A 13,986-nucleotide genomic window follows, 5' to 3' on the forward strand; every position below is an offset into this window, starting at 1 on the left:
GGTTTGCCCCTTCTACTTATCTGTGAGCAGGGCCTGTGGGCTCAGGGCTCTAAAGCCCCCCAGATTCTGCCTCTGACTTAAAAGGCAGGTTATCGCTCCCCGTCTGCCTGTCTCCTCCACAAAACGGTCACACTCTGCCCCACTCCCGAGCACCGGGCTTGACATGATGGTAGGGATTATGAGGCCAGACGTCGGCCCCCTCCCCGCTCTCTGGATCTCCGTGCAGCCTCCCCAGTGCTCTGCCTGCCTTCGGCCCGCCTCCCACTGTCCATCATCGGGTTCCTTCTAACACCCGACATCCTTCCTGCCGCTGGCTGTGGCCTCCTCCTGGCCAAACCACAGCTGGGCAGGCAAGACCCCTTGCCATCTGCCACCCACATGGAACTTGCTGATCCCCACAAGTGGTCCAGCCACACCCCAGCCCTCCTGGCTCCAAGCATACCCACTCTGGATAGGAGCTCTGCATACCTGGGCCCGCTCTTCTCCAAATGCCCTGCAGATAGGACTGTCTACTTTGCTCTGGGACCATGGATTGAATCACCAGGTTCCCATGCCCTCTGTTACCTGTTGGCTGTGGCCAGTGGGAAACCCTGGCAGGAGGGCAGGAGGCAGAGGAGCGGGGGTGTGGTCAGGGCACTCACTGCCCCTCTGCGGCCACAGTGCCTGGCAGGTGGCCCTTTCCACACAGCTCTCTCTCTCTCTCTCTCTCTCTCTTTCCCCTGCTGCACGTAACTACTCTCTCTCCCCACCCTCAGGGCCTGGGTTGTAAGGCTTCCCCACCATTGCACGCGGCCCCACTGTGGCCGGCATTGCACACACAAACTTCTGGTGAACCCTCCATACACGTTGGAAGGTGGCCCTTCCAAGGCCATCGCCTCTAGGTGTTCCTTCATCCGGTCAACACGTCTTGACTGCCTCATTGTGCGGGATGCCACTCGAGGACCCGGCAAGGAAGACCGTGAAGCCAAGCAGGGCTGATGTCTGGTGTGGGAGGGACAACCAGCACGAAGCACATAAATGAACCCGATAAGCCTTCCGGGGCTCCCGCCTCTTCCGCCCCACATCCTCTCCAGTCCCTGAGCCTGGGCTACAGCCAGTCTTTACCTTGCATGGACATCGCCTGTGTCTGCATCCCTTTCCCTCCCTGCTCTGGGAGCCCGTGGGAGGCGGGGCAAATACCCACAGAGCTTAGCTCTTTGCACACCTCCCCACACCCTGAGTAATGGCACTCATTATCATCTGCCTCTTTTACAAATTAACACACCGAGGTTCAGATGCCTTGTCCAGAGTAACCTCTAAGCCCAGCTCCGCCCATCCAACTCCGAAGCCAGAGCTCTTTCTCCTGCCTCAAGCTGAAAGCAAAATGAATCACCCATCATGTATATCGAGAGACTTCCCGTGGTGCCCAGAGCAGGGCCAGGCGTGAGGCAGGCACTCGACGCCTGCCAAGTTGGCTGAATGTTGAAACCCTTAACCTTCCTGCCTCTTAAGCGGTGTTTGTCTTACGAAGAGGATGCACAGGGATGCCCCTATTTTTCAGATGGGAAAATGGAGGCCCGAGGTGGTTAAGAGCCTTGGCTCACGGGTGATCATTGCTGGGCTCCCAAGCCCCTGGGCATCTGGCCAACCTGAGTCCTGCCACCTTGTCTCAGGCCCAGGAGGCCACTAATGGCTGAGGGTGCAGGCAGAGCAGGCCACCGACTCAGGTCACGTGTTGAGGAAGAAGCCAGAGAAAGAGCTTTGCCCCACCCATCTTGGGGAGCATGAGGCACATTGTGTCCAAGGTCCCCGACTGGGTGCGCAGCGTCTCACTTGGCTTGTGGTGCAGACGGGAGACTCTGGGGGGCAATGACAGAAGCAAGGATCAGGGAGCAGCTGGTGCCTGGGCCCGGGGGGTGGCCCAGATGGTGGGGACAAGTCACTGAAACGTTCTCAAAGCAGAGAGCCAGTAGGGATTGCTGATGGATACAATAAGGGGTGAGGCAGAAAGTCCAGCCAGAGATGATGCCTGGGTTTCTGACCTGAGCCACTGGGCTATTGGAGGTTCCACGGACGGCGAAGGGGACATGGGGACGGCTTGTGGGAAGAGGTGGGGAGGATGGTCCGGTGGGACGGAGGGGTGGGAACCACGCAGTCTAAACAGACAACTGTTGCTCTGTAGGAATGAGAGCTCTGTTTTCTCAGAAGTCAGAAATCCAGATTTTTCCCTGAAAGCTCTCGGTTTTTACACGTCTGCAATAAATTCAAACTTAAAATGCCCTGTTCGGGCTAATTCCACGCAGGCCAAATAAAGTCCATTTGTGGGTGTCTGGCTCGTGGGTCACCGCCTCTTGAACTCTCAAGAGTTCCTTCTCGCCCGCCAAGGCTCTCTGAGCTGCCATGTCCTACCGGAGGCTGCCATGACTGGTCCAGCTCCAGAGATGCCTGTGGCTCCTCACAGCCCTGACGCCAGGGAAAAAGCCAGACTGGGAGTGACCCGAGGGTGGACATGGGATTTGCTCCTCAGCGTCTCAGGCCCTGGCAGACAATTTGGCCCCGAGAAGGAGTTAATAAAAGAGTGTGTGCTGAATGAAGGAATAGCTCTTTCCCTTGACCTGTCTGCCTTTTTCTTTTGTAACAATGTAAGTGAGGAAACCGAGGCCCAGAGAAAGGACGCGGCCTGCCTTGGGTGAGGTCTGGGGCCAGGACCTGCTCACCATCCAGCCTCTGTGTGTCACCTGCCCCTGAGACTGGGTGGGGGCAGCAAGTACAAAGACGGCACCACGAGCTTATCGAGTTTTGCCAGCGGAGGGAAAGCCAGGACCCTGGGAAGCCTGCGGGGGACACCGGGCTGCAGCCCCTGTAGAAATGACCGTTCCCGTGGCTCAGTGATGCAGCACCGTAAATCAAACAGCAGCTTGTCTTTGGGTACGATTTTGACATTTGATTTGTTTGATTGCTGAGGGTTGTCTGGTGCCTGCTTCCACCCTGTGCCTGCGGGGAGGGCCTCACTGGCCTCACCCCATTGTGCGTGGCAGTCTCATGGTAAGCCTGGGGAGGGGCCCTTGGGCCCACTTCACAGATGAAAACAGAGAGGTTCGCTATAACAAACTATCACGGACTAGAGAGCTTAAACAACAGAAATGATTTTTTTTTTTTTTTCTTTTTTTTGCTGTTCTGGAGGCTAGAGGTCTGAGATCTAGGTGTCCACAGGGTTGGGTTGGTTTCCTCCGAGGGCTCTCTCCTTGGTGGATAGATGGCCTCTTCTCCCTGTGTCCTCACGCCGTGAATCATTCAGGGTCATCCAGAGGAAGAGAACCAACGGGATGTATGTGTCTCTGTACACGCACACATACACGCACACATTTATTTATCGTAAATGATTAGGAAGGCCGGTAAATCCCGAGGTCGGCAGCTGCCAAGCTGGAGACCCAGAACGCTGATGGCAAATTTCAGTCCAAATGCTGGGAGGCTCGGGACCCAGGAAGAGCCGAGGTGTTGGCGGGAGTCTAGAGCCAGGGCTTAAGGGCAGGCAGGCAGGGGGAGTTTGTGCTCTACTCAGGCCTTCAACTGATTGGACGAGGCCCATCCACGCTGGGGAGGGCAATCTGCTTTGCTCAGTCTATTGATTCAAATGTTCATCTCATCCAGAAACACTGTCACAGATACATTCAGAAGGATGTTTAGCCAAAGATGTGGACACCCCTCACCCTGTCAAGGTGACACACAAAGTTAATCATCAGACATGGTCTTCCCTCTGTGTATGTCTGTGCCCTAATCTATTTCTTTTTAATGTTTATTTTTGAGAAAGAGAGAGAGAGAGAGAGAGCGAGTATGAGCAGGGGAGGGGCAGAGAGAGAGGGAGACACAGAATCCCAAGCAGGCTCCAGGCTCTGAGCTGTCAGCACAGAACCCGATGGGGGCTCGAACCCATGAACTGCGAAATCATGACTGGAGCTGAAGTCGGATGCTCAACCAACCGAGTCACCCAGGCACCCCTTCTTTTTTTTTTTTTTAAGTTTTGTTTATTTAAGTAATCTCTACACATGGGGCACAAACTCACTACCCTGAGATTAAGAGTTGCACCCTCCTCCAAATGAGCCAGCCAGGCACCCCTGCCCTAATATCTTCTTTTTTTTTTTTTAATTTTTTTTTCAACATTTTTTATTTATTTTTGGGACAGAGAGAGACAGAGCATGAACGGGGGAGGGGCAGAGAGAGAGGGAGACACAGAATCGGAAACAGGCTCCAGGCTCCGAGCCATCAGCCCAGAGCCCGACGCGGGGCTCGAACTCACGGACCGCGAGATCGTGACGTGGCTGAAGTCAGACGCTTAACCGACTGCGCCACCCAGGCGCCCCCCTAATATCTTCTTAAAAGGACACAAGTAATATTGGATGAGGGCCATCTTAATGATTTCATTTTAACTTAATGGCCCTTTTAAAGACTGTATCTCCAATGCAGTCCCATTCTGAGTTACTGGGGTTAGGACGTCAACATATAAACTCGGGGTGGGGGGCACAACTGACCCCATAACAGGCCCTGACTGGAGAAGGGACCCGGCTTATAAGCTTCGGGGCCCAGCTCTTTCCTCCTGTGAGTTGCCTGGGCATCTGGGGCCCCTCATGTTGGCATGCCCTTCCCCAGGCAGGCTGACCCATCCATCCAATGGCTGCCAAGACAGGGCTGAGGTGCAGACAATCACTCAGTCTGGATAATCTCACGTGCAAAGTCCAGCAATTGCCGAGACAAAAGTGGTTGTTGGGGAGAGCCAGTATTTTCTCCCCCGCCCTCCGGCCACCAGAGGGATCTTGCTAAGACACAAGGCTGCCAGGAGACCTCAAGCGTGAAAGACTGGAGTCCTGAAGCCTGCTTCCAGCGCCCTCTAGATGCACCTGGCGAGGACAGGTGGATGGAGGCAGGCGGCCTCATCGCAGTCTCTCTGAACTCGAGCTAGGTTCAGCTCTGGCTCCCGGATCCTCAAACCTTCCCTGACTATCCCGCTGAAGCCCAGCTTCTCCAGGCCCCTGACAATTTGGTGACACTGAGCCTCTGGTGTATACGTCACCATGCCTCACTCTGGTCCAGCAGTGCCTGAACGGGGAGGCCACGCTCACGGGGAACACGGGCCATTTCGCACCCCACGACTCCATCCTAACAGCTCTCCCCTATAGCCCAGGGCCTGGCCTCTCTCACGCAGAGTGTAGTGCTGGTGGGGGTGGGGGCCAAGGGGTCCCTGGAGGCTCCTTCCTACAGATACTCCCCCTGGCCTCAGCACAGCGAGGGGCAGGAAATGGCCCGCGCCGGACCCGTCAGACTCGTGCCCCAGACTTTACTTCCTGAGGAGAGACACACGGCTGTGGGCTCCATGGATGCAGGCAGCCTTCTTCACAGCTGGGTGGCTCTCCAGGGGGCACAGCGGTCCTGCTCGGGGGCCCAGCCCACTCCCCCAGCTTCCTCTGATCCTCTCACTCCAGGACCCCGGTGTGCTGCAAGGCCTCAAGCCGTGAGCACTCCGGAGAGATCATCTTGGGACAAGAGAGACCTTAGTTCCAAATACTGTGGCCCCGCTGACTTGGCTACCTGCCCTTCATTCTCCCTCGGCTCACCTGCTCAAAGCGGGGGCTTAATGCCTCTTTTGCAGAAGGGGTGAGGGTTTAACCATCAGGTAAAGTGCCCCGCCCTCACCAGTCAATAACCAACAGCCAGAATACGCCAGGTGCCCCAAGGCTCTAACAACAAACTCCCCAAAGTGGGGGGTGAAGACTCATCCACCTGCACAACGTGCACATCCCACCTGGTGTGGCCTTCCGCTCAGATGTGGCCGTGCTAATCAGATGCAGGACAGGCCTCTGTTGCTGGCACCCGCCCAAGAGCAGGGACTTCCTTTCTGAGGCAGCCGTGAGACCCTCAGTGACCGCCCCTTTTGCAGAAAGCCCCTGGAAGAGAAAAGAAAAGCTCCCACACTTTCCCAGAACTGCTCGCATGCTAATGCCCATGGAATTCACAGAGTGTGAAATCAGGAAAAACTAATTCCCTCAGAATAGCTGGTATTCTGATTCCCTCCTCCCAGATCTTTCAAGGCGACCACGGGGAGGCTCCACGGTGCCCCTCCTGCTGGCCTAGGCACCGGCGTTTCTCGGCCAAGGGGTGCGAGCGGACAGAACACACGTGCAGACCATACTGTCAGGTTTGTTAACATTTGAACGCATGGTGTTGGCAGCCTGCATCATTTCAGGGAGCAGTCCCCAAATGCCGCTGTTATCAGTTCCAAATACCTAAAGATGGGGGAACCGGGGCTCAGCAAGGGAAAGCAGCCTGCCCCAAGTCACACAGCAAGGGAAGGGACTTGAACTCTGGTCTCCTGACCTCCAGAACAGGGATCCCCCATTCAGCCTCCCCAAACAGTTCTCAAATTCCTGCTTGGTATCCAGGTAGTCATGCCTGTTAATCAGATGAGCCACCCATTAGGCTGGAGGGAATGTACCCTGGTAGGGCCAGGCTGCCCTCCCGTGGGGTCACCCCTGCCCTGGATCAAGTCCACTCCAGGGAGGACCCCACAGCAAGAAACAACGAAAGCAGCATTTGGCCACAGAACACTCTGGGGTGACCACTTCCCTGCAGAAAGCCTACCGGTTTCAGGGCCGGATGGAGAGGAGGGGACAATCACGCCAAGTTGCAAAGTGACCCACAGCACAGGCCGCCGCCGTTCTTGGGCAGTGGCAAGGACCCTGGGCCGACCTGGGAAGGCCCTCCAGTGGGCAGGCCAGGGTGTGGGGGGGACTTTACCTCACAGCCCCCTCAGGAGAGCCCCCACGCCAGAGAATGATCCCTCCCCTGCTTCGGAGAGTAGCTCTCTCAGAAATGTCCCATCGTGGACAGTCAGAACTAGAAGGGCATTTCAAATGGCTCAGTCCAAGCCTCCTCTTGTATAAACAAGGAGAGGGAGGCCCAGTGAGGGAAAGGGCACTCCCAGCATCAACAGGATGGGTCCAAGCTGGACTCAGGAAGCCCCACACTGTTCTGGGGCTGGGGAGAGACGAGCCACTGGATAACCGGGCTGGGAACTGCGGCGTAGATGGGGACGGAGGGTGACAGTGGCCATCTGCCAAGGGTGATGAGCCTGTTGGCCTGTTTGCCAAGGTAGCACAGGCCCCGTGGAGTGCTGCCCTGCCCCTCTCCCCTGGACAAGGACATCAGCTTCTCTCTCACACCTGTGGCAGAGGAAGCCCGTTGTGCCTTTGAAAGGAGGCAATTACTGGCTGGGACCTTTGTTTCTGAATTCCCAAGCCATGAATGGGGCCTCCAGGACCTCGAATGGCACCTCCTCCCCTCCACTGGGGCCTGAGGGCCAGGTTTCCCAGAGGCTCCCACAGCAGAGCTGGTGATCCTGCTGCACGAAAAGGGCACAGAGGCCACGTGGTGGTAAGGGTAGGTGAGGGCCCTGGGTCCCAGGCCTAGATCTGGCACCAATATCCCTCTGGTCTCTGCATCTCAAGTTTTCCTCATCTGTGAAATGCGAACATCGAGCCTGGCTCTGCCTGTGTCCCAAGGCTGCTGTGAGGGTCAGAAGTCAGGACGCGTGGGACTGCAGGATCACAGGAATGGGGGCAGATCCTGTTTAGCGCCTGCCTCTTTTCTGTTCCTCAAATGGGCCAAGTGTGGTCCACCTCAGGACCTTTGCACTGGCCATCTCCACTGCCTGGATGCTCTTCCTCCAGTCATGGGACTCACCCCCACGTTCCTTCTGGTCTCTGGTTAAACGGCACTTCCTCACAGACCTTCGCTGGCCACCCTCTGATTGCTCTCTATCCCCTTCACCCTGATTTCATTTCCTTTTCATTTGCCACCCAACATAGTATATTAAAACCTGATTCCTTTGTTCCTTTGCTGCCTGAGCTCCTGCCTGACACAGTAGCCTAGCAAAGGCAGCACTGTTGACCGTGGTGTAGCAAGCACCTGACACCTGAGATAAGGGCTGGGGGGGAGGAGGGGAAAGGGCAGAGCTGAGGGTGGTCCTGCTGTCTGCTCTGACCCCTACCTTGGTCCTCTAGGACTTGAAGGCACTGGGTCAAGTGCGGCCCGCCTCAGGGGGGCGATTACTATGGCCGCTCCCTGACCACGGCTGCCTGCCAGGCCTGGCGAGAGCTGGGTCTGGGGTAAACCTGAGGGGGCAGGGGGACACGTGACAGTCCCCACCCAACCCCCAGACACTCTGGGACAAAAAACTCACCCCCTGCCCCCCTTCGTTCCAGAGCCTTTTCCGGCCCGGCCCCTAGCAGAGTGCTGACTAGCTGGCTGTCGGGGGTAGGCAAAGCGGGTGGAGCCACACCGCCATCTGACATGTTGGTGGCTTTCAGAGAAGCCGGTGGCTCAGCTGGTTTACAGGAGTTTCGTGAGCCTCTCACCCTGGGCTCAGCCCGTTCTGCCACAGACACCCATACACCCGCCCAGCACCCCGGGCCGGCCAGGCAGGGGCGTCCAGCTGTGAGCCTGCGAAAGCAGAGCGTGGCCAGGGGTCGGGGGGGTGAGCCCACGCACAGGAGGGATGGAGTGAGGGTCTGCCCATGTGAGGAACGGAGGGTGCCGATGCTCTGCACGCGGTGCGTGTGAGACTGTGCAAAGCGCTGTGCCAAGAGCTGAGGGTATGAGGTGTGTCCACGGGGGCAAGGAGTGTATTGTGGCCTTGGGCAGCATTCACAGCAGGATCTGGGTTCAAGTCCGGCTCTGCTGGCCAGCTGAGAATCCTGAACCAGCGACTTGTGTGAAACGGGCTAACACCAACCCGTTCCGAGTGCTCGTGAGGAAGAAGGACACCGTCAGCTTTCGCGGCACCCGCGCACGCCTGTTAGCGTCACGTGTGGCTGTGGCCGTGGAGCGCCCCCCTACAGGGTTATCGGAGTGTGCCGGCAGCCGCCAGCCCCACGCTGGCTCAGGAAAGCACCCCTCTGCCCTTCTCACAGCCTCAGGCAGCTTTAGGGTCTCAGAGCTGGTGGCCAAACTACTAGACCCGCCCCCTGCACAGGGGGCCCAGGCCCTGTCGTGTCGCCAGTGCAGGGGGCTCACGACCGCTGGGCCTGCTTTCGGCCGTTCGGGCCCCTTGGTGCGACTCAGCTCCGCCGGGCCCTCTGCCTCACCCTCCCCGGCTGGGCACGTCCGGCCACATCCAGCCCTGTGGCTCCTCACCGGGCATATGCCCTTTCCTGGCAGTGGCGCATCTCCCACCTACGGAGAGGGATGCGCCTATTTCCAGTCGGCGTGGCCCAGTCCGCCCCTCCCCGACTCACGCCGCTACACTGGACGTGCCTCCCCATGCCAACACCGCGCCGGGGCCAGCTAGCTGCCCCTTCCTGGTCTTTTGTGGCCCCAGCCTGTGAGCAGAGATCGGCTGACCTCCGATCCAGGGGACCTTCCTGTGTGCCTCAGTCTCTGGCCCCTTCTTGTAACGTTAGACAATGCCTCCTTCTGAAGACATCTCGTAGAAACGACAAGATCCAAAAGCCATGTGAAGGCAGAGGTCCTCAGACACCCCGGCTTCCACGAACCGCGATCGGAAAACCAACTGGAAGCGTCAGCTTGGCCCCTGGGCTGCAGCCTGGGCGTCATGGGAACGGGCGGCTGTGGGCTGGCCCTCAGAGGGACCACCAGCCTTGATTCTCAGAGGAACCCTTAGCCGAGCCCCTGAGGGACCATTCCTAGCTGGACTAGTCCTCAGGGGATGTGTCAGCAGTACTGCTGGTCCCTGGGGGAGTTTGAGGGCCCAATGGGGGGACTAATTTCTCTTGATGCCTCCTGGGGCCCACCCACGGTGTCGATGGGAACAGTGGGCCCAGAGTGGAGGGAGCGACGGTACCCGTAGCAGTCAGTGGACAGGCTGCTTCTGGTCTCCAGGGAACTCCTGAGGGTGACAGAAGTGAGACAGGGTTACCGGTGACCCCGACACACAACAAATGCTCCCGGGGGCCGTGCCGGCTCAGGCCACACTGGGTGGTCCCAGGACAGGTCCTGGGGTGGGTGAGCAGCCCCGGGAAGGGTTTGGCGCCCACATGCAAGAAACCATGTGCTTTCTCGCCCTCTGTCTCTCTCCCACACCCCCGCTCAGAGAGCTCAGTTACAAAGCATCTTTAGCAGCATCAAGTCCAGCTGCTCTCTGTTCGCTGGGGAAGCCAAGGCCCGAGGTCCCCCAGGGAGTCTCCCAGGCCGAGGCTCTTTGTAGTCAGAGACCCAACTGGGGCCTTGGCCTGCTAGTGTGCAGCTCTGCTCATGGGCCCCCCCACCCCCGCCACTGACAAACCCTTGCCACGCAGGAGCTGGCCCCTGCGTCTGCACCCTCCTCTCATCCTACCCCATTTTACAGAAGTCGCTTGTTCAGGATTCTCAGCCGGCGAGCAGAGCCAGATTTGAACCCAGGTCCTGCTGTGAACACTGCCCAAGGCCACAATACACTCCTTGCCCACATGGACACACCTCCAACCAACCTGCTGCCTTGCTTGTTCCTGCAACATGCTCCTGCCCCAGGGCCTTTGCCCTTGTTCCCTTTACTTAGGATGCTCAGTCCCCATCACTCACTTGCCAGAGAGGCCTTTCCTTGGTGTCTATAGCGGCCCCAGCCGCTTATGCGCTCCATTCATCACTCAGTTTTATTTCTTTCAGAGCCCTATGTAAAAAGGGGTAAGCCATTTATCTGTGTGCTTGTTCACTGCCTTTCGGGTGTCCCTCCCCAAAGGCAGGGCCTTGTGTGCCCTGGACATTTTTAGCTCCACTAAGGGCAGGTGGGTGCAGTCAGATGAGAGGAGGGGGCCCTGCCCGAGGTCCCACAGCAACCTGTGAGGCAGCCTCTTAGCCCCCATTGTGGGTGAGGAAACTGAGGCTCAGAGGGGTTAGCACCAAACGCAGAGTCTAACAGCTCTGAGAGGCTGGGCTGGGATTGGGACTCAGGTCTGTCCGGCCTGGGACCACTGTGTTCTGTCCCCAAAGAGGCCTCCCGGCCGAGTCCTTGCAGACCACAGGCCAGGCGTACGATCTCCATGCCCAGAGCCCAGAGGCCCGGCAAAGAGACTTGATGTCCAGGGTTGGATCTGGCCCCAGAGACAGCCCAACCTGAGGTCAGGGCCCGTTCCACCCTTGACTCACCATGGATTTGGTACAAGTCCCTTCACCCCTCTGTGCCTCAGTTTCCACATTTGTAAAAGGATGGTAAGTAACAACAGTAAGTCACTCACAGGGGGAAATAATGGATGTGAAATGACTGTGGAGAAAGAAACAGGAGCTTCTGTTTGCTACGCACGGTGGCATGGCCAGTGTCTGAGGCCTTTGGGGTCTTGGGTGTGCCTGTCACTACTCGGTGGCCTGGCTCCCCCTTCCCTGTCCCTGCCTTTTCCGGCCAGCGGCTGCTATGACAGCCGACACAGCCGTGGAGGCACTGTCCCTGGACTCCACCTCTCTTCCCACGCCAGGCTGCCTTTCCTCATGGGACACCACCTCTCCCCACTGGGGGTCCCCTGCACACCTCTCCCCCACCCAGTGTCTCAGAAGCCCAGGGCCCCTGCTTCCCGTGGGCCTGTGCTTGGCGCTTGGGCTTTGCCATTCTGAGCCAATGCTGGGTGCTTACCACAGGTCGTCTGAGCTTCGGCCTCGGTTTACCTACTTGTCCTTACCACAGCCTTGATGGAAACTCTCCCTGCTGGAGGCTGACCCCCCGCCCCTTCCACATCCCCACTTCCGGTCCAACGAAAGCATCGCTGGTTTTCTGGGTCCCGTATTCAGCAGATTAGCTTCCCCAGAACCAAGCCCTGCCCCAGGCGCCCCCTCCTTCTCCAGCCCCGGCTGAAGAGGCCATGGACAAGCTTCCCTCCCCCCTGGAGCCAGAGCCGCTCCAGGGCCGTGCACTGTGCCTGTGTCAACAGCGCCTTGCCAGAGCCCAACGAGAAAAGGGGACGTAAAGGACGGTGTCAGGATGCCACCCCGTCACTGTCCCAGACTGTTTGCTGTCCTGTGCCTGCCCCAGTGAGCGATGGCTTTTCTGGGAGGGAGAGAGGGCAGGGCTGGCGAGGCAGGCCTCACCTCCCTGCCGCACCAGGACCCTCACTGGCAGAGGCGAGCGATTCCTGCCTTTGGGAAGCCCCTAGTCCAGACAAGGGGACCCAGCCCTCAACGCCTGTCGCCCAGTGACTGGCCTCTCCAGTCAGGTGAGGAGATACCAGTACGAGAGCCCCCTAGTGCCAGGTGCGTTTCTCATCTAACCCTTGATAAACCTCATGAGGCACAAAGAATTTACAAATGCTACCAGTGCAGCTCAGAGGCACTCTATACCCGGAACACCACTCCATCCCCTGCCTCTTTATCCCCCAGCAAACTCCTATTCACCCTGCAAAACTGTGCTCAAATGTCAACTCCTTGGTGCAGCCTTCTTTGCCCACCCTGACCCCCCACGCAGACTACCGTCTCCCTTCCTTCCTCCTTTCCCCTCTCCCTCCTTCCCTCCCTTCCTTCTCTCTCCCACTCCCCCAATGACCATGAGTATATGTTGAGCAGTTCCTATGTGCTACGAGGGAGGCGTGGCTGTTAACACTTTATGGAGATCAACTCATTCAGTCTTCGCCGGAGCCCAGGAGGGATGTACAGTGACACTCTGCTATGTTGTGACACACGGGTCCAAGATGTTGAAGGGTGCATGAGATTTTCCAAGCAGATAGTACTGTCACTGAAGTATGCATGTGAAGACGGGGACTGTCTGTTGAGCACCATCTGCCCCCACAGGACTGAGGGGCCCTAATAGCCATGCAGGGCTGACCTGGCCTGCCGTGGCCCAACCCTAAACCCTGTGGCCGGTGGTGAGCTCTGCTTGGGCTCTCCACTCCTCCCCACCCTCTCTGCCTATCCCTGGGGTCCCCTCGGTGGCCTGAGCCCCTTGGCGGTCTCCTTCCTGCTGTCTCACTGACCCTCCACGAGCCCAGTGAGGACTGGCTCTAAGAGGAGAACCAGCCTCTGCCATGCACCCTGCTGGGTCCATGCAGCTTTGGAGTCACAGATGGAGGCCCGTTCCAGTCACCACTGTCTGCTGCTCAGCCCAGCAGTCAACAGGAAAGGTTCGGGCCCGCGCAGAACAGGCCCAGGTTGAGGGTGCTCGGAGAACACGAGAGACCGCCTGGCTGAGCATACCTGGCTTTGGAACTGACCACCTGAGCTCACACCCCAGTCCAACCTTGGGGGCGACAGAAACTCGAAGCCTCGACCTCCTCCTCTGGTGATAATAAGAGCTCTACCTCACACGGATGATGCGAGATGAGGTGGTCAGCACAGAGCCCGATGCAGGGCTTGAACCTATGAACCGCGAGATCATGACCTGAGCCGAATCTGGATGCTTAACTGACCGGGCCACCCAGCCACCCTATTGGTTTATACATCTAAAGCACTTAAGACAATGCCAGATACAGAATCAGCATTCCATAAATGCCAGCTATCATTAGTATAGATAGGATTCAAAAGATTTGCCTATTACTCAAAGTATCTTATGTAACATACGATATAGAATATATTAATGCCTAACACCAACAGTATAGAAGTGAAATATTAATGTGTTACATTGACATTGATTCTACATCAGTAGATATTTGTGTTATTCACATATATAAAATCCTCATTTTATATGCAGGGAAACTGAGAGGTGGTTTCTTCAATGCCACCAGTCCTACATGAGGACTGGTGCTGCTGTACCTCCCCCTGCTCAGGGGCCCCAGGATCTTTGGGGGACCCTGGACCAGGCTCATGGACACAGGGCTCTCAGTCAGCCAGGCAGGGCTCCAGCTCCTCTTCTGGTCTCCAGTTCTAGCTCAGGGCATAAATAGCCCTTTCCGGCCACCCTGGACAAGGAAGACCGCCCCGGGACAGTCCTTCCTCTGAATCCCCCACCCCCAGCCCTCCTTTATGGGGCTCCTGGGGAGGCCACTTCCTTTTCCTTCAGAATAAACTGGATGCTCCAGTCTCCCCTGGCACAGCTTCTAAACA

This window comes from Neofelis nebulosa, chromosome 1, assembly GCF_028018385.1.
Source record: "Neofelis nebulosa isolate mNeoNeb1 chromosome 1, mNeoNeb1.pri, whole genome shotgun sequence".
Lineage (NCBI taxonomy): Eukaryota > Metazoa > Chordata > Mammalia > Carnivora > Felidae > Neofelis > Neofelis nebulosa.